The sequence below is a fragment of the Amblyomma mixtum genome, chromosome 4 (assembly GCF_055824585.1).
Source record: "Amblyomma mixtum isolate Tamu chromosome 4, ASM5582458v1, whole genome shotgun sequence".
In the NCBI taxonomy this organism is placed as follows: domain Eukaryota; kingdom Metazoa; phylum Arthropoda; class Arachnida; order Ixodida; family Ixodidae; genus Amblyomma; species Amblyomma mixtum.
In genome coordinates, this window is record NC_143015.1 from 13,841,919 (window position 1) to 13,858,600 (window position 16,682).

The 16,682-nt window shown below is 49.4% G+C and overlaps 1 pseudogene; it reads right to left on the bottom strand.

The window, feature by feature from the left end:
• Positions 1-14,773: 14,773 nt before the first annotated feature.
• Positions 14,774-16,682, bottom strand: part of LOC149345739 (uncharacterized) — a 29,218-nt pseudogene continuing 27,309 nt past the window's right edge.

Below are 16,682 nucleotides of genomic sequence, written 5' to 3' on the forward strand. Positions count from 1 at the left end.
AGCAGAGAATACCAGCTTAACGTTGTGCCTGCTGGCAATCTTTTTGATGCGGTGCGAGTTCCTATGCACATATGGAATGACGACTGGCCTAACCGTTATCTGTTCCACTCTTCGGGTGGTGGTCGCTTTCTCTTGAACCCATTTAGGCAATACTCCGCTACCAATCTTATAACATGTGCCCGGAAGCCACTTTTCGATAGCCTGTCAATCTGTCTGTCCAAGCTGGCTTGCACCTTGTGGTGGCAAGACTTCTTTATTGCCTTTAACAGGCATGTCTTTGCCAAGCCTCTTTTAAGAACCTTGGAATGGTCTGAATTGAAATTTAGAAGTGCCTTCTCGCACCTAGCCATATAAGACCAGCACGTGTGACCATCTACCAGGTCTATGCAAATGTCTAAAAATTGGAGACAGCCATCTTTTGGAATGTTCACTGTGAACGCCATGCCTACGTGCGCCGCTTGGAAAGACCCTATCACCGCTTCTGGCTCAATCATGTGGCTCACTGGTGCTAAGAGTAAGAAATCAACCACGTAACGGAAACACATAGCAAACCCTCGACTATTAAGCTCTTGTTCCAATGCTCTGTCACCTAGCGCCAAGACCAGGTCTGAAAGGATTGGCGCCATACACGAGCTATAGAGACCCCTTTGCACTGAGAGTAAAGCACGCCTTCATGTTGAACGAACTTCTAAATGCACCTGAAGGATATCAATGAACGCGGCTGCTGACGTCCCGCAAGTATTGTGAAACCAGATGAGGCCATATTTTTCGATGGTGGCCTCAGTCGCTTGTTGCACCGCACTATGGGGAATTTTATAGTACATATCCGATGCGTCAACGGAGATGCACGTCAGGGAGGCGCCGTCATCAAAAAGTTAATCAACTTTTTTCACTTATCTTGAACGGGTCGTCAGTGGGAAGAACACCAAGGTGCGTCTCCAAGAAGTTCACCACCTTCCTTTGCCAGGTGCCCTTGTCCTCGACGATGACCCTGAAAGGATTGCCTTCCATGTGCGTTTTTATTCTAAAAAACGCCTTAAGCGAGATCACAAGGCTGGCCTTCACTGCGACGTCAAGCTTTTCCAATCCATGCGACGAGCTGGCCTTTGCGACTTCAAGGCGTCTCTTCCTCAGACCTCGGTCGCTTCGTCCAGTCCTGCATCGTCTTGTTCTTTTTATACTCAGTGCATTTTGTGCTACAGATCTAAACTTGAAACACCAACCAGCCCCACTTATCACAGTGCTATTCTCAGATGCATGGAGAGTAACATTAAGTGCTGTCTGCTAGGTCATAAATGCATGTGTACAGAGATGTGCAAAGTCCTGCGATGCAAAACAATAGCCAGAGGCTCTGATGGTGCTTGTTAAGCATGAAATGCTTTTAGCTCCCGTTGTAGGCAGTGTGGTGACGTCACGCCGAGACCGAGAGCCAACATCCGGGCACTGAATTCCACTCATCCGGGCAGTGAAACGAGAACATCCGGGCACCGTACGAGATTAAACGAGATTCAACGAGACTCTGTGAGCCCTCCTACGGGACCGGCATACAAGCGCCGGTTGCTCTTCAAACGAGTCACAAAAAATAACTGCTGCCAGTGTCTTCTCAATGTTCATCAAGATATCACTCGAGCTGTGCATTTGATAATGCACGGAATTATAATTTCCGATTTCTAATAACGCGTGCAAAAAGCACATGCATGCAACAATACACTTCGTTGTCATACGTGATCTTTTAGGGGTTTTGAGAGAAGGCCGCTTAGAGAAAGACGGGAGCTCCAGGGCGAGAAGGGCTTTCGTCTGAAACACTGCTTTCGCGCCGTCCCCAAGGATGGCGCTGCGGTCCTACACTCACGCATATAAAAGACCGGCCTCTGGTCCTTCAGCTCTGCCCTTTCCCCCTATGGCAGGCAGATGTATACACGCTCGCGGAGTATTCGAACGCGCTGCATATACATTCTTGTCAGGCCTGCGTCTCGTCAACATTTCATGCTTACTCTACTCTCGGTTACGGGAGAGGCAGAATTTTTTTTTCTTCATTTGCAGTGCTTTTACGTAAAGCAACTGTGTTGGTTTTGGCGATCGAATGTAAAACCCGAAAACGTAACAAAACGTATCTACATTCATTAACATCGTTTTAAGTGTGTTTATTCTTTGTCCTGTCATGAAGCTCGCACCTCATGATGTCATATCCACTGATAAAAACCGGCACTGCGTGGTCAAAGCACTGGTCGCCATGAATTTGCTGTGATATACTCGCTACGACCGATGCTAATAACATCACTATACCTTATTATATGCAACCAACAGGCAAAACAATGCACTTAGAATGTTTTCTGGCATCTTTAATAAATATGTGAGCATCGTAAAGTGTGAGCTTTACCGTCCAGAACACAGACATAAACTATGAAAGACGATCTTGTGTAGGGCTCCGGTATACATTAGCCATTTCGTGAAACTAAGTGTCGCATTGATTAGGTTAAACTCAGAAGTACGTCCGGACATAAGTATGAAGACGCCGAAAGGGCACCTCTTGCACTGTCAGACGCCTCCCCCGAAACGGGCGGCGGCTTTAGTTTCCCCGAGGCTATCGATGTTTCTTATTTGTGCAACTAACTACGAGGCGATCCAGAGTTGAGATTCCTCATTGATCACTGCGAAGGTGAACCCATCACCATGTGTACTTGCTTTTTTTAAGGCCTGTCACTGTTCCCGCTGAATATAATCGTGCTGTCTAAGAAGCCTAGTTCAAATTTTCAGCTTGCCTGCACGTCGACCCAATAAATTTTCAAGACGAAATTCATTCTGAGTGAGACGAAGAACCAATGGCTGACTACAAAAAAATGCATGAAGCATGCAGGGATCGTGTAAAATTAAAATGACATCAGGAAGGCAATGGCTGCATCGCACAACATTATGGATGTGATGCCTGTCAAGCAACTACCCGCTGTACAGTACCTAAGCGGAGCACTACATGAATAAGTTGAAAGCAACAGCGAGAAATAATTTCCTTTAGTTTCCACCATTACCTTTTGCGCAATGCACAACTTTCCAATTCGCGGGAAACAGTATGACAGTGGACTGTAAAATGATCTGTTTTAGTTTCGTATAGAAGCTGGAGATACTCGAGCTCAAGAACACATCGCTCCTTCGGTCGGCACTGCTAAGCGCACTTCAGAACGTGTTCAGAACGAGATCCGCACGGAGACATCCGCACGGAGCAAATAGTAGCAAATAGTAGTTTTGCCGTCCTTGCGAACGGAACAGCAGATAATCCAGGAACAGAGCAGGTGTCTATACGCATTCACCTCACTGACAACGCAGGAACCGATGCTTGCTTTCGAGACCAGTTTCTGGGATTTGTAGAACTGGAGCCACTGAGCTCTGCTTTCATCGCCGCTGCGGTCTATAAATTTTTACCAAATGCCGGGCTGATTCATTTAAACCTTGTTGCACAGGGGACAGAGGTACGATGGATGCTTTACAATGGCCGGAAAAGAAGCTGGAGTGAACAGAAAATGGAGAGCTTCGAAAGGCACTATTCTTTCACTGCGCAAGTCAGAAAGTGAATCTCGTGATCAACCATTTGAACTAGGTCTCTAAAAATCTGAAACACAATAGAGATCGTCAAAAGAAAAGCGGAAACTTCTTCCGTGAGAGCGTGCTCCGAAGGAAATTGGTGCCCAACATTCCGATGTTGTGTGAAAGAATGTGGTATACACAATACAAGAAAATTAGGATCTTTTCTGAGCAATACGTGGCCATAGTCGAAACACTCGAGGAGCTCGCGTCAATGAAATCAAGCTGCAGCGCTGCAACTAGACAACCAGCTCACATCTTCTATTGTGAAACAAGGTCATCTTTCATCGCTTGCTTGCAGATTGTAGCAAAGTACAGTGTGAGACTGGAGCCAGCTCCGAACGTTCTGCAAAGTGTATTTAGGGACTTCCATTCTGTATAAGACACACATCACTGAGCTGCAGAATGTTCTTCGCAGCCACCGTAGTAACGCTGAAGAGCAGCTCTCTTACATCATGAACACAGCAACAGCCAATCGCTTAAACCTGAAGCCTCTCGGCAGGCCCACCGAGATAACTAGGGGATTCAGCCGCCGGAGGCCTACTCTCACATGGCAATGCATGTGCCCGGCTTGGACTCTCTCACTGCCTCTTTGGCTCGCCGCCTTTCTGAAAGCAATGCGAAGAACTTCAAATTTCTCCAGCTGTATTTAGTGTTAAATAGTTTGCCTTTATTTCACTTGTTAGGGCAAAAGTAGATTTTGACACTACTGTTTCCCTACAGAAAAAAAGTATATAATAAAAATAGAAAGCATAAAAACACAGGCGGTGCAATTTTTACATTAAATTAATATACTTGTTCTCCAGAACCGTTAATGACCCACAACCAAATATGACACCTGTCAATAAGACGAAAGCTTCCTGATTTAGTACTTATTCATCCGAGCCGCCGCGGTGGCTCAGTTATTATGACGCTCTGCTGCGGACCCAAAAATACGCTGGCTCGATCCCAGCAGCGGCGGTCGCATTTTGATGGAGGCAAAATTCTAGAGGCCCATCTACTGTGGGATGCCAGTGCACGTGAAAAGTGGTCGAAATTTGCGGAGGCCTTCAATACGGTGTCCTCAAAGCCTGAGTCGCTTTGGGATGGTAAACCCCCATAAAAATAAAGGCTACCAATTTATCTGATGACATACAGTCTCGACAGCCGAAGGAGCTTGTACAGTCGTGAGCAAAAAGATTAGCACTAGTGACGAGCCAATGGAGCACCGGTTATTAACACACCGATAAGTGTGCCAGGTGTGTTCGCAGAGTACGGTGCCGCGTCAGCCGTGGGGTGCAATTTTGACCCCTACGGTGAAGGAAATGTGCTAGTCTTTTTACTCGCGACTATACAGCCGTTTGCGTTCTCAAGTGTCACGAAACCGACAAAGTTAAGAGCGCAACCGGCAAGTCTGGTAAACACACGTACCAAGAATCTGCCTCAAAGTACTAGACTGCTGACACTAGATTAGCAATCATCTTCTAAGTTCGTTAATTTCGCATTTGCACAGATAAAAAAGATTTTAAGAAATGTGGCTGTAGTGCTATAAGCTGTCGTGTACTGCTCAACGTTGACAATAGCAGAAACTACAGTTGAGTCGTACACTACATGCAGTGAAAGCGTAATGCTCAACCTCTTTTTCAATAAATTTAGCTATGGCATACACGGAGAGCTTGTAATTCCATGATCCCTCCTCTCTTGTTACAAAAGCAAGGAAAATAATTTTTTAATCCTTTGAAATCTGGGAACATAAAGATATACCCCACCGTTAAAAAGCACAAAAAATGAGGTCGCCTTTTCTAATAAAAGAATCAACTCTGAGATATTGCGAGCAATAGTTTGCCACAGTCAGAATATGCCATAGAAACTTGTGCGCTTAATTTTATGGACATCTTTTCCATATAACATTCAAGCGGCATGCATCGTAGCGTTCACAGTATTGCTAAGCGAGAAGAAAGCCTCGTCTATATGGAATGTTAGTAATGCGATAGGATTTGAACCCTATCAGAAAAAAACCCGTCGTGGGTCATAAATATCGCCGATTGGCTCGAAAGAAGTGACGCCACCGTGACTGACATTTACACTGGCTGCTATCTGACATCAAAAGAGCAGATGGGACGGTACCAGACCAGACGTGGCGCCATTTCTGGTGAAACTATCAACAGTATTAAATGCTAGCGCATTGACAACACAAAATGTGATTGGTTGTGTGTGTGTGATTTTTTTTAGGGGTAGCTGCACAAACCACATCAGAAATGTACAACAGGCAGAAAACCTTAAAATACACCAACCTTACGTTCCAAAATCTATAAACTTGCCTCCAATTAATCTACATAAAGAAGAACAAGTTATAACCAAGGTGGTGTCTGTTTGAGGCGGTTTTGAAGAAATAAAATTTTTATGTAAATATACGGTTTGGTATAAAAATAACATCTGTTCTGGGTCGTAAAATTATTGCTATTGTGTTTTAAACACGGGCGTTTCTATCCCTGCATGAATACTGCACATCTGTCCAATTTTATGTGTTGCCCTTCACATTACTGAAAAAATCACCCAATATTTTTTTAGGCTGTGGCTAAAGTACCGTCCAGACGGAACTACAATTTGCGCTAGAGTTCCGTCTAGACGGAACTACAATTTGCGCTAAACTTCCGTCCAGACGGAACTGCATGTAGCGATGGGGTTCCGTCCTGACGGAACTTTATCTGACACCATACAGTTCCGTCTAGCATTATCTCCCACAAGAGTTATGTCAAGACGAAATTAAAGCTGGCGTTAGGGATTGGGAAACCAGTTTGCTTGCAGACTTTTAAATGTCCATTAAAAAAAGTGGCAATCCTGTTCCGCCTAATGTGTGACAGGATATTCTGCTGCATCATTTTATTGTTCAAGCAGTCAGTCAGAAATGGCAATAGAACGAGTTTTGGCTTGGGTTTGTTGGTGCATTTGCATAATGCTTGTTAACTGTTTGCGTGTCTTAGTCTTTTTCGCGCAGCACATCTTTTTCGCGCAGCACATCTTGCAGCACAGACAGCGGCAGGGCTCCACATCACTTGGCGAAGAGTTTCTGCACTATGCTTCTAACAGTGTAATTTTCCCGATCCTGCGTGCATGCACGGAAGTTATACCTTCTAGGATGTAACTAAACGCAGTACGCGGACAGATATTTTGGTGCCGTATACATGCGTAGAGAGAACATCTGGATACAGCTTTGTCAACTGGTTATTCCAGAGGGAAAGAAATGCTTTATGTGGGTAAAAATCACCCATTTTGTATATGGAGAGTACGGACATTAGACAGTTTTAGTTTTACGTACGTAGAACCTTCACGCACGTAACCGCGAGCAGTCTACGTAGCGTAGGCTCGTGTTGCTTCGTACAGTTTTAGCTACACGTACGGGACAAAACTGTGTAGATCTGCCATAGAAGCAAAAAAAAATCTCTGCCTCTCCCGTAACCGAGAGTAGAGTAAGCATGAAATGTTTGCGGGCCTAATGTCATCTCGGTGGACACCCGAACCGCACCGTACAGGAAGGGAGGAACGCCACCACCCGTTCAGCGCGATGCCTTGTCATATGAACGCAAGGTTTTTTGAGGAAAGGAAATGGCGCAGTAATTCTCTGCCATCTCGGTGGACACCCGAACCGCACCGTAAAGGAAGGGAGGAACGCCACCACCCGTTCGGCACGATGCCTTGCCCTTTGAACGCAGCGCTTCTCCCCCGGATCACGTACGACAACGAAGTGCAACATGCAATTTATGTGGTTTTTGCACGCGTTATTAGAAATCGGAAATTATAATTCCGCGCGTTATCAAACCCACAGCTCCACTGATATCTTGATAAACATTGAGAAGGCACTGGCAGCAGTTATTTTTTGTCTCGTTTGGAGACCAACCAGCGCTTGCATGCCGGTCGCGTAGGAGGGCTTACGGAGTCTCGTTAAATCTCGCTAAGTCTCGTACGGTGCCCGGATGTTCTCGTTTCAGAGCCCGGATGACTGGAATTCAGTGCCCGGATGACTCGATTTCAGTGCCCGGATGACTCGATTTCAGTGCCCGGATGACTCCATTTCAGTGCCCGGATGACTCGATTTCAGTGCCCGGATGACTCGATTTTAGTGCCCGGATGACTCGATTTCAGTGCCTGGATGAGTGGATTTCAATGCCCGGATGAGTTTATTTCAATGCCCGGATGAGTGGATCTCGGTCTCGGCGTGACGTCACCACACTGCCGACAACGGGGGCTAAAAGCATTTCATGCTTAAAAATGCGCTAGCATGTTGTTCCGCGCCATCTAGTATAGATGAATAAACCTAATTTTGTTTTGTCGAGCTGATTGGAGCAGAGCCAGGCCACGCCACAGTGAGGGCGGTAAATACTTTCTCCCTTTCTTCTAACAAACGTTGAGCGATTTCATTCCACCGAACTGTATGTTGCATGTTATCTTCAAAGAGATTGCATTCCTTAACGTCCCGCGGCGTATTTAAATCACTGCTTTTCGAGAAGCGAAGGCGCGCGGATGTCCCACTCATGTTGACGACGTGTGCGTATGGAGTCGAAACGTGCACCGTTTTGCTTTTCCCGGTGACTGTGCCGAGGGACTCGCGATATCCCGCGAGTCCGTCGGCACACTCGTTGCTATGACGACCACAAACGCTTCCCCGTTAGGCTTAGGAGCTGCTGAAACGGATTTATATCTGAAAAAAAAAACCTAGTTCTCCCCTAAAATTTCATGTGAGAGCAAGATTGGACCAACTGAAGGCAAATACAGCAGTTTACAGCACGACACCACGTCGAGGGATTAGCGACGAAGCTATTATCGTTGTGAAGCGGGCGGGCAGGGCGCCGTCATCTTGCCAACGCCACGTACGCAAGCAAGCAAAGTGAAGACCGCAACGCAAAGAACCGAATCTCACGTACGTCCGTGCAACCCACGCAGACACTTCACGTTCTGCGCATGCGCGCTGGTGACCCGTAAGCGCTCTACGTACTGAAGCTTCCACGTAGGTGAAACTAAAACTGCCTATTGTATTGCCGGAACTCTAGCTGCATAAATATTCCGCCTGGACGGAACTGCAGCAGCAGAAAATGTTCTGTATGGACGGAACTCTAGACACTCCGATTTTTTTAACCGCAAGCATGACATAATAAGTGCACCACTATATAGGGATTGAAAATAATTCTCTAGGAAGTAGCGTTATGATATCATCAAGTCAGGCAATGCATTGTAAAGTTTCGCCCATACAGTGTTTGCTATTACGCTCGTTTACTTGGTTTGTTTTGGTTTATTTGGGTTTAACCTCCCGAAGCAACTCAGGTTATGAGGGACGCCGTAGTGAAGGGCTCCGGAAATTTCGACCACCTGGGGTTCTTGACGTGCACTGTCATCGCACAGCACACGGGCCTCTAGAATTTTGCCTTCATCGAAATGCGGCCGCCGCGGCCGGGATCGAACCCGCGTCTTTCGGGTCAGCAGCCCAGTGCCGTAACCACTGAGCCACTTAGGCGGTGCGGTCGTTTACTGGTTTGAATAAACAACACGACTGAGAGCCTCACGCCGTTCTCTTTGAACTCTATATGTATAGATTACGCGCAATATTTCTCAATTCTCACTCCTTTGCTTATCCGACTTGTGCTAATTGTCAACGTTAAATTAGAAGCAACGTCTTAAGATAAATTCAAGAAAGTTGCTCCCCAGGTGGACCGTTCTTATTGTGTCAGTACTGGAGGCATTGTGTAGAAGTCATCAAACTTAATTGCGCAGGAGACATGAACGTATTTTTCAGCATTTCATTCAGTTATTAATTTTCAAAACAATAATAATCTTTGGATTAGCATATTCCCTAGATTACAAACATTCCGGCGAAAGTTTGTAGTGTTTGTTCATTCTTGAAAGCTGCCGGCACGCCGCTTTATCGCTTTGCTTATGATGCAAGACGCGCCTAGATTTATCTCAATTGACCGCATCCAGGCGGAGCGGAATCTACGTTGTTCGAGAGTGCCCTAGTAACTTTCCAACCTTTATCTAGAAAGGTCGCAATCAGCTTTAAAAAGACCACGGCTGAGAGCGGCGGGCATTCTGTTCGACGACCGCCGAGCACGCTTGTTGCTACGCCGCCGCCGAGTGCTTCAGTTCTTTGCGGGCGCAAGGCAGCCCAAATAAAGAGTTTCGTTTCGAAGACATTCTCGCTCTTTTCCTGTTCGCCGGATTGCAGTCACCACTACGCGACATCTGGTGGAGGTGCTGACCTGCTATCCAGTTATGCCCCTCACGATAGAACCTGGTGCACCGCCAACGCCCGTCGTGCTTCGCCAGCCCCGTGAGCCACCGACTTTCCGTGGAGAACCCCACGAAGATGTAGAGGACTGGCTAGACATTTACGTCTAGCCGTCGCGGTTGCAGCGCTGAACACCTGGGACGACAGCGCTAAGCTTCGAAACGTTTACTTTGCGTTGGACGGCCCTGCCAGAACGTGGTTTGAAAACCACGAATCTTCTTTTACGACCTGGGGGACCTTCAAGAAGCAGCTACTGGGTACGTTCACTGGCGTCTTACGTGAGGAAAGAGCGGGGGTCCTGCTGCAGTGAAGAATTCAACGCCCAAACGAGACCGTGATTCCTTATGTGGAAGATATTGGCATGTAGTGGTGACTTCAGTACGGCGAACGGGGAAACAGCGAGAACGTCTTCGAAACGAAACTCTTTATTCGGGCTGACTTGCGCCCGCAAAGAACTGAATCAATCGGCGGCGGCGTAGCGTGCTTGCCGGTCGTCGAACAGAATGACCGCCGCTGTCGGCCGTGCTCTTTTTAAAGCCGATAGCGAACCTTCGAGATAAAGCTTTAGAAGTTACTAGAACATTCTGGCGTAAACTAGAATCGGCTCCGTCCGGATGCGATCAATCGAGATAATTCTAGGCTCGTCTTGCGTCACAAACGAAGTGATAAAGCGGCGTGCCGGCAGCCTTGAAGCATGAACAAATAAACACAACAAACAAACACTACAAAGAATCGCGGTATTACTCCCCTCTCAAAGAAGCATCGACTCGATGCTTTAGAACATAATGCGGCTATCAACAATCAAAAACGTATTATGGAAAAATAAACACCGGATGTGGAAACACGGCGTCCTTTAGCTTGCATGATAGGGCTTTAAGCTAACGACATGGACTACTTCGGATCGTACGTGGCGTTGCTGGGATGCAGTCATTTGGTCAGGGACGACTTCATAGTCTAATTCACCTAGCCGGCGAAGAACCTTGTACGGGCCGAAATAGCGTCGCAAAAGCTTTTCGCTCAATCCTCGGCGGCGAATGGGCTTCCAAACCCAGACACGGTCTCCTGGCTTGTATTCCGCGCTGCGTCTTCGTAGGTTGCAGCGTGTGGCGTCGGTCCGCTGCTGGTCTTTGATCCTTAATCGGACAAGTCTCCGGGCCTCTTCTGCGCGTTGTAGGTAGGCGGCAGCGTCGACGCTATCTTCTTCGGCAACGTTCGGCAGCATGGCGTCCAGCGTAGTCGTGGCATCTCTGCCATGGACGAGCCTAAAAGGCGTCATCTGGGTGGTCTCCTGCACTGCGGTGTTGTAGGCGAAGACTACGTAAGGGAAGATCACCCAGATGACGCCTTTTAGGCTCATCTCGTCGTCTCCTGCACTGCGGTGTTGTAGGCGAAGACTACGTAAGGGAAGATGACGTTCCAGGTCTTGTGTTCGGCATCGACATACATGGCGAGCATATCGGCGATGGTTTTTGAGGCGCTCAGTCTGTCCGTTGGTCTGCGGGTGGTATGCAGTTGTTTCCGTTGGCTGGTTTGGCTGTAATGGAGGATGGCTTGCGTCAGTTCCGCCGTTAATGCTGTTCCTCTGTCAGTGATAAGCACATCAGGGGCGTCGTGTCGCAGAAGAATGTTCTCCACGAAAAATTTGGCGACTTCTGCTGCTGTTCCGTTCGGTAGGGCTTTTGCCTCGGCGTAGCGGGTCATGTAGTTGGTCGCTATAATGATCTACTTATTTCCAGATGTTGATTTCGGGAACGGGCCAAGCAAGTCTATGCCGATCTGCTGGAAGGGCCTTGAGGGGGGTTTAGTGGGGTTCAGAATTCCTGCTGGGCGGGCTGGAGGGGTCTTTCGTCGATGACAATCTCGGCAGGTTATCACATAATGTGCGACATCGGCAGATAGTCGGGGCCAGTAATACTTGTCTTGAATGCGGCGGAGGGGGCGACAAAACCCGAGATGTCCAGCTGTCGGCTCGTCGTGTGAGGCCTGAAGAACTTCTCCGCGCAGACTTGCAGGTACCACAAGGAGGTAGGCTGTCTTGTTCGCTGCAAAGTTCTTCTTCACGAGGACATCGTTCTGTAAACAGAACGAAGACAATCCTCGCTTGAACAAGGAGGGGGTGAAGAAACCTTGCCTTCCAAGTATTCGATGAGGCATTTTATGTCGGGGTCCGAGCGTTGCCGTTGTGCAAAAGAGCTGGAGCTTACGGGTCCCAGGAAGGCGTCCTCATCGTCGTCCGGCTGCGGTGCATCTACAGGGACCCGTGACAGGCAGTCAGCGTCACAGTGCTTGCGGCCGGGCTTGTAAACGACGGTTACATCAAACTCCTGGAGCCATAGGCTCCATCGAGCGAGGCGGCCGGAGGGGTCCTTCAAACTGGCGAGCCAGCACAAAGCGTGATGATCGCTGACCACCTTGAACGGTCGTCCGTACAGGTAGGGGCGGAATTTCGACGTAGCCCAGATGATGGCAAGGCACTCCTTCTCAGTTGTCGAATAATTAGTTTCGGCTTTGGACAGGGAACGGCTAGCGTACGCGATGACCTTCTCCACTCCGTGAATTTCCTGAATGAGGACAGCGCCTAGACCCACACTACTTGCGTCGGTATGAATTTCAGTATCGGCGTTTTCATCAAAGTGCGCGAGGATCGGTGGGGTCTGTAAACAGCGCTGAAGTTCTTTGAAGGCATTTGCGGCGCTTCCCATGTAAATCGCATATCTGCCTTTGTCAGGTGGGTCAGAGGCTCGGCGATGCGCGAAAAGTTTTTGACTAAACGTCCGTAATACGCGCACAGTCTGAGGAATCTGCGCACAGCTTTCTTATCGGCCGGTGGCGGAAACATTGCGATAGCAGCTGTTTTCTGCGGGTCTGGGCGTACTCCCTCCTTGCTAACAATGTGGCCTGGAAACAGCAGCTCTGCATAGGCAAATGGGCACTTCTCTGATTTCTAGGTTAGCCCGGACGATTTGATTGCGTCTAGTACTGTTCGAAGCCTTTCCAGGTGCTCCTCAAAGCTCGAGGCAAAGACAACGACGTCATCTAAATATACCAGACAAATCTGCCACTTCAGGCCTGCCAGCACTGTATCCATTACTCGTTGTAATGTAGCTGGTGCGAAAACAGAAACCAAACGGCATCACCTTGAACTCGAAGAGGCCATCTGGAGTGATGAATGCGGTCTTCTCGCGATCTCTTTCATCGACCTTAATTTGCCAGTAGCCGCTCTTTGGGTCCATCGATGAGAAATATCTGGCGTTGCAGAGCCGGTCCAGTGTGTCGTCGATGCGAGGGAGGGAGTAGACGTCCTTCTTTGTGATGTTGTTGAAGGGCCTATAATCAACGCAGAATCGAAGTGCACCGTCTTTCTTTCTCACTGTACAACAGGCGTCGCCCAGGGGCTCTTTGAAGACTGAATAACGTCGTCGCGCAGCATTTCTTCCACTTGGCTCCGGATGGCTTGTCGTTCTCGCGGCGAAACCCGGTAGGGTCTCTGGCGGAGAGGTCGGGGGTGCTGGTGGGTCATAATGCGATGCTTGGCAATCGGTGTTTGTCGGACCTTCGGCGATGACGAGAAGCACTCACTGTAGCTTCGAAGGAGAGTGCGGATCTGGTCTTGTCTGTTCCGGGGCAGGGCTGGGTTATGTCGAAAGCGGGCCAGTTGTCGTGGCCAGGCGAATCTTCTACAGATGGGTCGGAGAGCGCGAAGAAGTCTCGTACGTCGGATATTTCGTCGAGGAATGCAATCGTGGATCCTCTGTTAACGTGCCGGTATTCTTCGCTGAAGTTAGCAGTACTTCGGCTTGTCCTTTGCGGAAATGTGCGATGCCTCTTGCGATGCTGATTCCTCGGTCGAGAAGCAACTGCATGTTCCCCTCGATAACGGCTTCAGTGTTATTCGCTTCCGTGGCGCCTACGGTGATGGTAACGCTTGAGCGGGGTGGGACACTCACTTGTTCCTGCGGGACACTAAGCGCAACGTGACGTTCTGGAGTTCTCATCGATAGGATGGCCTCGTGCGGGGAAAGTGTGATCATCTTGGATCGCAGGTCGATGATCGCCTGATGCTCATTAAGGAAATCCATGCCCAAGATCACTTCGCTGGAACATTGCCGTAGCACTACGAAGGTCACGGGATAGGTATGTCCCTTCAGAGCCACTCGCGCTGTGCATCGTCCTGATGGCGTAATGAGGTGGCCCCCTGCAGTGCGAATTTGTGGGCCGTTCCAAGCGCTCGTTACTTTCCTCAGCTGCGCAGCGAATGATCCGCTCATCACCAAATAATCGGCTCCTGTGTCGACTATAGCGGTGACTTTCCGGCCGTCGATAACCACTTCTAAATCGGATGTCCTGGCTCTGGAGTTGCACGTCGTTCTCGGCGTCGGGTTGCGGCTTCGTCGGGTATGTGAATCGTGGGTGGGGCGTGTGGTCGGAGCTTTCCTTGATGGCGGCGTAGTTTTGAAGGCGGTTCGCGTCGTGGTCGAGGTTGATGTGTGTGCCGTCGGCATAGTAGGTGCGGCGTCTTCATACGGCGTGGTCGCTGGAGGATCTTCGTCGTTTCCTCGGGAAGCAACCTGACCTCCACAGGTTGCTTCGTTTAGTTTCCCCTACGGGGGCTAGGGGACCTTCCTCGGACAGCCGCGGCGTAGCTGCGGCCCGGTGATGCAAATCGAGCGGTGGACGGCGACGGGGAGCGGGAAAAAAGGCTTAAAGACCCGTACTCCCCTCTACGCTGGTAGTCGTCTATTTCCCGTGGTCGGTGGCCGGGGAGCGGTCGAGGGACGTCGATGGCGAAACCTCGCAGCCCGATGCGTTTGTACGGGCAGTGGCGAAGTATATGCCCGGTATGGCCACAATGGAATCACAGCGAGTGGTTATCGGGAGTCCTTCACTGGTCGCATTTCCTAGCTCCTTTGCTTCGCACGTAAGGTGGTCGGGCGGGAACTAGAGGTCGTCGTTCTTGTAGAGCTGGTGCCCGTCGAAGAGGGCTTGGGGGTCTCTTTGGGGCGCAGGACTGCGTAGTGCGGCGGCGTAGTTCTTGGCTTCAACTTCCGTTGGTGTCGTCTGTGGCGGGGAGCCAAGTGCATGCTGAACCTCTTCACGGATGATGTCCGTGAGCGACGCCACCTGAGGGTGCTGCGTCTGCTGCAGTGGGGATGGCAGCAGCGGACGAAGTTCTTCGCGGACAATTTCGCGTACCAAACCTCTCAGGTTATCCCCGCTTGGAGGGGTATCTCCTGGGGGGCTTGCCGTCAGCACTTAAAGTGGTCGGTGGTAGTGACGGGTCCGCGCGTCAAGGGTCTTTCCGATTGATGAAGCTTCAGCTTCAAACTCACCGACCGTTTTTGGAGGATCCCTGATCAAGCCGGCGAAGATTTGCTCCTTTACGCCATGCATCAGGATGGAGAGCGTCTTTTCCTCAGTCATGTCAGGGTTGGCGCTTCTGAAAAGTCGCTTCATATCTTCGACATACGCAGTCACGCTCTAGTTTGGGCGTTGAATTCTTGATTGCAAGAGGACCTCCGCTCTTTCCTTACCTACGACGCTAGTGAACGTACCCAGTAGCTGCTTCTTGAAGGTCCCCCAGGTCGTAAAAGAAGATTCGTGGTTTTCAAACCACGTTCTGGCAGGGCCGTCCAACGCAAAGTAAACGTTTCGAAGCTTAGCGCTGTCGTCCCAGGTGTTCAGCGCTGCAACCGCGACGGTTAGACAAATGTCTAGCCAGTCCTCTACATCTTCGTGGGGTTCTCCACGGAAGTCGGTGGCTCACGGGGCTGGCGAAGCACGGCGGGCGTTGGCGGTGCACCAGGTTCCATCGTGAGGGGTATAACTGGATAGCAGGTCAGCACCTCCACCAGATGTCACGTAGTGGTGACTGCAGTACGGCGAACAGGGAAACAGCGAGAACGTCTTCGAAGCGAAACTCTTTATTCGGGCTGACTTGCGCCCGCAAAGAACTGAATCACTCAGCGGTGGCGTAGCAACCAAGGCAGCACAAACCTTTGGCCCAATATTGTGAGTCTGTTGGCTATGTGTGGCCCTATACAGGGCCAATGTTGCCTTCATTGTCCCCATATTGGCACTGCCACAATGTGCCATTTCCAACACTGGCCCTACTTGTCCAATGTTTTCCCCATATTGGCAATGCCGCTTAGTTACACCTCCAACGACGACCCTCCTTGTCCGATGTTTTGCCCATATTGGCAATGCCGCTTAGTTACACCTCCAACGATGGCCCTACTTGTCCGATGTTTTCCCCGTATTGGCAATGCCACTTAGTTACACCTGCAACGATGGCCCTACTTGTCCGATGTTTTCCCCGTATTGGCAATGCCACTTAGTTACACCTGCAACGATGGCCCTAAATGTCTGCTGTCGTCCCCATATTATCAATGCCGCTTAGTTACACCTCCAACGATGGCCCTAAATGTCCGCAGTCGTTCCCATATTGGTAATGCCGCTTAGATACACCTTCAACCATGGCCCTAAATGTCCGCGTCGTCCCCATATTGGTAATGCCGCTTAGTTACACCTCCAACGATGGCCCTAAATGTCCGGTGTTGTCCCCATATTGGCAATGCCGCTTGGTTACACCTCCAGCGATGGCCCTAAATGTCCGCTGTCGTCCCCATATTGGCAATGCCGCTTAGTTACACCTCGAGCGATGGCCCTAAATGTCCGCTGTCGTCCCCATTTGGCAGTGCCGCCTCATTACACCCGCAACGATGGCCCTACTTGTCCGCTGTTTTCCCGGTATTGGCAGTGCCGCTGCACGACACACCGAAGGATGTCGCTGTGATTATCGGTGGTTATTTCTCTCAATTTGTTTTTTTTTGCAATATTCGGACTTGTT